Genomic DNA, 7,791 nt, shown 5'->3' on the forward strand with positions numbered 1-7,791 from the left:
ATATGCAAAGTATTTTGGTAAGAGAAGTCTTTGAATTTTACAATGTCATTTCTTCTTTTGGACATACTACCTTGTCCAGGGGCAAGAAATGAGTAACAGCAGCTCCATCACCGAGTTCCTCCTGCTGGCATTTGCAGACACACGCGAGCTGCAGCTCCTGCACTTCGCGCTCTTCCTGGGCATCTACCTGGCTGCACTCCTGGGCAACGGCCTCATCCTCACTGCCATAGCCTGCGACCACCGCCTCCACACCCCCATGTACTTCTTCCTCCTCAACCTTGCCATACTCGACCTGGGCTCCGTCTCCACCACTCTCCCCAAAGCCATGGCCAATTTCCTCTGGGACACCAGGGCCATTTCCTATGTGGGATGTGTTGCACAGATCTTTCTGATAATCTTTTTCAATTTAGCAGAACTTTCTCTTCTCACTGTCATGTCTTATGACCGCTACGTTGCCATCTGCCAGCCCCTGCACTATGAGACCCTCCTGGGCACCAGAGCCTGTGCCACCATGGCAGCAGCTGCCTGGGGCAGTGGCTTTCTCCACGCTGTGCTGCACACTGCCAATACATTTTCACTGCCTCTCTGCTGTGGCAATTCCCTCAACCAGTTCTTCTGTGAAATCCCCGAGACCCTCAAGCTCTCCTGCTCAGACTCCTACCTAAGGGACGTTCAAGTTCTTGCGGTTACTGCTTCTCTGTTTGGGGGGTGCTTTGTCTTCGTTTTACTGTCCTATGTACAGATCTTCAGGGCTGGTGCTGAGGATTCCCTCGCAGCAGGGACGGCACAAAGCCTTTTCCACGTGCCTCCCTCACCTGGCTGTGGTCTCCCTCTTTATGAGCACAGTCATTTTTGCCCACCTGAAGCCCCCCTCCATTTCCTCCCCTTCCCTGGATCTTGTTCTGGCATTTCTGTACTTGGTGGTGCCTCCAGTAGTGAACCCCTTCATCTACAGCATGAGGAACCAGGAGATCAAGGTTGCCATGTGGAAAGTGATGTCTGGGTGTTTTTCTTGAGCAATAGATTGCCCGCCTTCTTCTGTAAATCACTCGTAATGTTACTCATGATAGGCGAAGCCCCTGGGTCTTATGTTCTTGTGTTGTTGTTTTTTTTTTTACAATTTTATTTTCTCAAATGTTATCCACAAACAAATATAATTCTTCGTTTTGCTTATGTATTTAAACCAATTCAAGTGCCTTTTTTTCTTATGCCCTTCCTCTGGGTCCTTTCCAGTGCCTGCAGGGACAGTGCCTGTGTGCAGAGTTGGAGGGGAAAAGAGTCGTGGCCCAGCAGTCCAGCCCGGGAGTACCAGCGCTGGGTCCATGCAGAGCTGCTCTCCTGCCACTGCCACCCTCTCCTGCTGAGCCCTGCTGGCGGTGTAAGGCCTGGCTGCTCCTGCAGCTTGGTGCCAGTGCTGCTGTGTGGCCGTGCTGGGACCGCAGGCAGGGACAGGCAGTGGGCACTTGAGTGACACAGCCAGCTTCCAGAACAGCATTTCCCTCCTAAAAGGGCCGTGCCTGAAGGCTCACGTCATCTTTTGGAGTTGCCATCACATCAGAACTTGCTCAAAGAGAGTCCCAAATGCTCCCTGGGACATAGAATCATAGAATCATAGAATCATAGAGTATCCCGAGTTGGAAGGGACCCATAAGGATCACCAAGTCCAACTCCTGGCACTGCACAGCTCTACCCAAAATTTTAGACCATGTGACTAAGTGTACAGTCCAAACGCTTCTTAAATTCAGACAGGCTTGGCGCAGTGACTACTTCCCTGGGGAGCCTGTTCCAGTGTGCGACCACCCTCTCGGTGAAGAACCTCTTCCTGATGTCCAGCCTAAACTTCCCCTGCCTCAGCTTAACACCGTTCCCGCGGGTCCTGTCTCTGATGATTACGGAGAATAGGTCCCCTGCCCCTCCACACCGCCTTGCGAGGAAGTTGTAGACTGCCATGAGGTCCCCCCTCATCCTCCTCTTTTCCAGGCTGAACAGGCCAAGTGACCTCAGCCGCGCCTCATATGTCTTCCCCTCTAGGCCCTTCACCATCTTCGTCGCCCTCCTCTGGACACTCTCCAACAGTTTAATGTCCTTTTGGACTGCGGTGCCCAGAACTGCACACAGTACTCGAGGTGAGGCCGCACCAGCGCAGAGCAGAGCGGGACAATCACTTCCCCCGACCGACTCGCAATGCCATGCTTGATGCATCCCAGGTACGGTTGGCCCTCCTGGCTGCCAGGGCACACTGCTGGCTCATATGCATGCTCCAGGAGAAACCAGGGTGGCTTGGTGGGACAGTTGGATGCTCCAGGAAGGTTCCTCAATGCCCCAGTCAGGTGTTTGGGTGTCCTGGGGACATGCATAGCTGTCCCAGCAAATGGAACCAGCGAGATGCCTGGGTGCCCTGGGAAGATGCTTGCTTGCCCCACAGAAAGACTTGGGTGAGCTAGGACGTGCTATGGGACTTGGGGTGCTCTGGGTGGCTCTCAGCAGGGGCTTGTTTCCTTGGGGAGAATTTTGGATATTCTTCTGAGATGCTTGGATGACCTTGGGAAATGTTTGAATGTTTCAGTGCCCTGGGGAGTTGCTCAGATGCTCAAAGAACTTCCTTGGGAGCTCTGGGGATACGTTAGCGTATTTTGGGAGGTGCTTGGGTGCTCCTGGGAGATGCTTTGGTGCTGTGGAGGGTGCTCCAGGAAGATGCTTGTGCTCCCAGCGAAGATTTTGGCTTTCAATAGGGAGGTGCTTGTCTTCTCCAGGGAGGTGCCTGAATGCTCCTTGAGAAAGATCATGTGCTTTGGGGAGGTGCTTGGGTCCTGCAAGGAAGACAGGTTGGTGGTGTGGGGAGACTGTTGGGTGCTCCAGGGAGATGCCTGTGTGCTGCATGGAGCAACCTGGGTACCCTCGGGACGTGCTTGTGTGCCTAAGGGAGATGTTGGTGTGAACCAGGGCAATGCTTTGCTTCTCCAGGGAGGAGCTTGTTGCACCTCCCTGGGACACCCTCACATGTCTCCTGGGAACCTCAACATCTCTTGGACAATTCAGGGATGTACCCAAGACATCCAAGGCTCCCTAGAGTTCCCAAGCATCTCCCTGCAGTTCCAAGGCATTTCCACGGGAACACAGTTTGATCCCGGAGGTACCAGTCTTCTCCCCAGGGAACACAAGCATCTTCCAGAAGGACCCATGCACCTCCCCACAGCACTCAAGCATCTCACTGGGGCGCTGAAAACTTTCCACTGTGAACCCCTCACCTCCTGACTCACTAAGACATCAACCAGAAGCAAACAAACATTACTTTGAAGGGTAATGAAACCATCCATCTCTGGGGGACAGCCAAACATCTCTCTGGGGAACCCAGGAACCTCCCTTGAAGACCAAGGATCTCCCTGGGGTACCCAAGCATTTTCCCAGGGCATGCTGGCATCTCCGCAGGGCATCCAAGCACCTTCCAGGAGCACACAGTCTTCTCCTGGAGGCACAAAAGAACATTCCCAGAGCACCCAACCATCAATTTCGAGCAAGAAAGCACAACACGGGGGCACCCAGGCATGTCTCTGGAGACCCTCCCTGGAGGAGACAAACTGCTTTCTGCAGTACTCGAGCACCTCCTGGGGCACCCAAGTATCTCCTAGGGGAATAGGAGCATCTTCCTAGAGAGCCCAAGGACATGCCCAGGGCACACAAGCACCTCCCTCCCCAGAGCACAGAAGCATAACCCTGCTGCATCCAAGGTTCTGCCCTGGTCACTCAGGCATCTCCCTGCAGGTCCTAAAGCATCTTGGCATAACACGCAAGCACCTCCCTGGGCACACCACCCATCTTGGTGGAACTGCCAAGCATCTCCCCAAGGAATCCAACACCTTCCTGAGGCACCCAACTGTCTCGCTCAGGGCAAGCAAGCACCTCCCTTCACACCAAGACATAACCCTGCAGCACCCATGCCTCTTCCCGGAGCACCCGAGGATCTCCCCAACAAAGCCAGTCTGCTGAGCTCCAGCCCCTGCTCAGGCTGCAGCAGGACTCTGGCCCTGCTCAGCCTCGCACACCGCTTCAGCCCCTGCTCCATCATGCACTCACCTCCCTGTCCTGCCCTGCTCTGCGCTCTGCTGCCTGCTGCCAGAGGCTTCCGTCCCGACTGGGGCCTGCCCGCACCCCTGGCCCTTTATCCCAGCTGGGCTGCCATGTCACGGCCCCACTGTGACACCTGGGTGACACAGCCACCGCTGCCTCCTGCCCACTGGGACACCTCGATCACACAACCACCGCTGCCCTCCTGCTCACCAAGGTTTCTCCTTTCAATACCCAACCACCTCTGTGGGACACCAAAGAATCTACAGGGCTACTCCCTCATCCCCTGGGGACATCCAAAAACATCCTGGGAGCACCCAACTCTCTCCACAGCACACACTACCATATTCCCAGGGAAGCCAAGTACCTCCAAGAATGCCCCACGACATCCAAGTACCATTCTGGAGAACCCAAGCAACTTCCTGGGGCACTCAGGCATCTCCCCAGAGAAAGCAAGCAGCTTTACGGAGCACACAGCACTTGCTGGAGCTCTCCAGTATCTGTCCAGGGCACCCCAGCACCTCCAGAGAAAAGAAGGCACCAACCGGGAGCACCCAAGCAGCTCCCTGCAGCACCTGACTGTCTCCCTGGACACACAAGGATCTCTCTGGAGCACTCAATCTTTGTTTCTGCATCTTAATGGTTCAAAAAGCACCTCTCTGAAGCATGCCAAGACCTCTCTGGAGTACCCTATCTTCTCCCTGGGGCACCACGTAGATCCTCAGGACACCCAAGCATCACCCTGTGTCACCCATCACATCCTTGGTACAAACAAGCACCTTCCTTGACACCAAAACATAGCCCTGGAGCACCCGCGCCTCATCGCGGAGCACCCAAGGATCTCCCCAAGACATCCAAGCATCTTCCCAGGACACCCAAAATCCTTCCTGTCACCGCTGGGGCTGAACGTCTGCAACACCGTTTGTGCAGCAGACTCTTGGTTCCTGTTGTGCTGTGGGACTGCTCAAAGCCAGCCCCTGCTCGAGCAGCTGCTGAGCTCCAGCCCCTGCTCAGGCTGCAGCGGGACTCTGGCCCTGCTCAGCCTCGCACACCGCTTCAGCCCCTGCTCCATCGCGCACTCACCTCCCTGTCCTGCCCTGCTCTGCCCTCTGCTGCCTGCTGCCAGGGGCTTCCATCCCGACTGGGGCCTGCCCACACCCCTGGCCCTTTATCCCAGCTGGGCTGCCGTGTCACGGCCCCACTGTGACACCTGGGTGACACAGCCACCACTGCCCCCCTGCCCACTGGGACACCATTCTTTGGACTCACAGCTTTGTCAGTGACACAAAATGTGTCAGATTCACCTCCAAGAAAAATATTTCTGGCATCTTCCATAAACCTCACAGGTAATGAATACCAAATAATTCTTGAAGTTTTAATCAAAAGTATTGGTGTTTTTATTTCTTTCTTTGCTTCCTGTCCACGTTTAGCAAGTTTTCCTTTTTTGTTAAAGGTCCACACATACGCTTTTCTCCTTCTCTAGTTTGGAAAGTTCTCATAGAAAGAGATCTTCCATTTCCAGCTGCTTGCTCTACTCTTCTGTTAAGAGGAATCCTCCTGGTTTGTGTCTTGTCCTTGCCTCTGGATTTGCTTGGCCAGCTTTGTGTCTCAGCACTTCTGCTGAGCATTCACCAGCTCCATTGCCCTTCTTTAGCACAAGGCAAAGCAGAGGACTTGAGGTGAGCAGCCTTGGGCCTGCTGAGGGACCTGCTTGGAGGATTCCTTTGGGATATGGTCCCCCTCCCTGCAGAGAGGAGGGGTGCAGGGAGATGGTTGATGTTTGAGCATCGACTGATAGAATGGACTGGCTTGGAAGGGACCTTCAAGGTCATCTAATTCCACCCCTCCTGCCACGGGCACGGACACCTTCCATCAGACCAGCTTCCTCAAAGCCCCATCCAACCTGCCCTTGAACACTTTCTGGGATGGGGCATCCACAGTTTCTCTGGGCAACCTGTTCCTAGGAGTCACCACCCTGATCAGAAAAGAATTTCTTCCTCATACCTCATCTAAATCTACCCTTCTTTGGGATTCAAACCATTGCTCCTCGTGCTGAAGGGATCCATATTCCACGTGTGTCTGTGTAGGTGTAGGTTTTCCCAGAAAATATCCTAGCATACAAAGAGCCCAACACACATTCCCTCTGGTCCTGGCTTTGCTTGCTTTGTAGTGTCATTGGGTGTTTCAGAGATGGTTCTCATGGTAATTCTTGCGTGGGTCGGAAATTCCACTACACAAGTACCTCCCTTAGTGCCTGTAGAGTCCTGACACTCCTCACGCTGTTATCGTGTGAGAGTCACCACCATCAGGGTGAGCCATCGGCACCCAACCATGAACAGGAGACAAAAGGGAGCTTCAGGGCAGGGGGACCTTGGGAATGTCCAGCCTTCAGCCAACAGAAACCCCCTGCAGGTGGCAAGGAGACGTGGCCAGTGCTGCACGTGGGGCAGAATACCTGCATCCATCAGGGCAGGGCTGGACGTGAGCAGCTGCGGGGGGACCCTGAGGAGAAGGTGTGGGTGCTACGAGGACACCATAGGAGCCAGTGGGACATGCTGAGAGGGAGCAAGGCCAGCTCCTTACGGGGCTGCACTAGCAGCAGTGGGGGCCACCCAGACCACTTGGGTTATTGTCCCCCTCGACTCAGTGCTGCTGTGGCTACCTCTGGAGCAGGGTGGCCCAGGCTGAGGGACCTGGGCTTCTTTGGCCCTGTGTCTTGCAGGCTCTGGGCAGTAGAGAAGTAGGCTGAGACTGCTCGAGGGGTGGTTGCAGTGATGGTGGAGTTTTTCCTCTTTGTCCGAAAGAACATGGGAAAGAAAGGACATCACAAAATTCAGACTGGGTGTGGGTGGTGAGATGGGGGCTGAGGTGAAATGCTTCTTGAAGAGCAGAGCTATGGTGCAAGACGTCACGCAGAGGGTGTCAGGATTAGCCCCTGGCTTTGTGTTTCATGGATTACTGAGGGCAGATGGAGAGACATCAGTCAAGGCAGGGAGGTGCTCAGGTGAGAGCAAGGTGGGGAAGCAAGGTGGGTATCTAAGTCCTGCAGGGTAACAGGTGCAGACATGAGACAGCATAGGACGGCCTGTGATGGTTATTGTTAAGGATCCTTTGGAAGATGAAAGCCCCCGACAGAGCCAACAGCTTTGTCTGCTGGGCTCTGGCTCTTGTCAGTGAGGCCTATGAGGAGACACCTCATCCTTACAGCATTAGGGTCTCAATGCCTCCTCCTCCCCCTCCAGGAGCCTAGGAGATGTCCTCCTGTAGCCTTGTACTTGGCACTGCCCTTACCCACTGCGCACTGACCCAGAAAGAGCCCTAAACCCTGCTGGAGGGTCAGGATCTCCCTTCCCAGAGGCTGGGGTCAGGGCCCGACTGTTGGACTTCATGGGACACATCAAGGTTTCCTCAGCACCAGGGCCACCTTTCCTGGGCCTTGGTCTCCCCATCATCACTGCCTGCACTTTTCTGCTCTAACAAGTCCATGGGGAGGCTTTGTCAGTAATGTCCCTCAGTGGCACCGTTAACACTGGGAGAGGCTTTGGAGTTTGCATCAGACTTGGACTACTTGAGAAGCTGCTTCAGCCACCCACGAGCAGCTCCTGTGCCAGGCGCAGCAGGGCTGGGGGCACTGCATGCAGCTGGCATGGGGAGAGGAGAGGAGGGGGAGAGAGGTTCAGGGCAGCCTGGCATAGAAAGGCAGGGGAGAGCTGGCAGAGGGAGAAA

General features: G+C 54.8%; 1 pseudogene; it reads left to right on the top strand.

The window, feature by feature from the left end:
- Nucleotides 1-256: 256 nt before the first annotated feature.
- On the top strand, nucleotides 257-1,037 carry LOC136787373 (olfactory receptor 14C36-like; annotated as a pseudogene).
- Nucleotides 1,038-7,791: the final 6,754 nt, after the last annotated feature.

Source organism: Anser cygnoides, chromosome 29 (assembly GCF_040182565.1).
Source record: "Anser cygnoides isolate HZ-2024a breed goose chromosome 29, Taihu_goose_T2T_genome, whole genome shotgun sequence".
Lineage (NCBI taxonomy): Eukaryota > Metazoa > Chordata > Aves > Anseriformes > Anatidae > Anser > Anser cygnoides.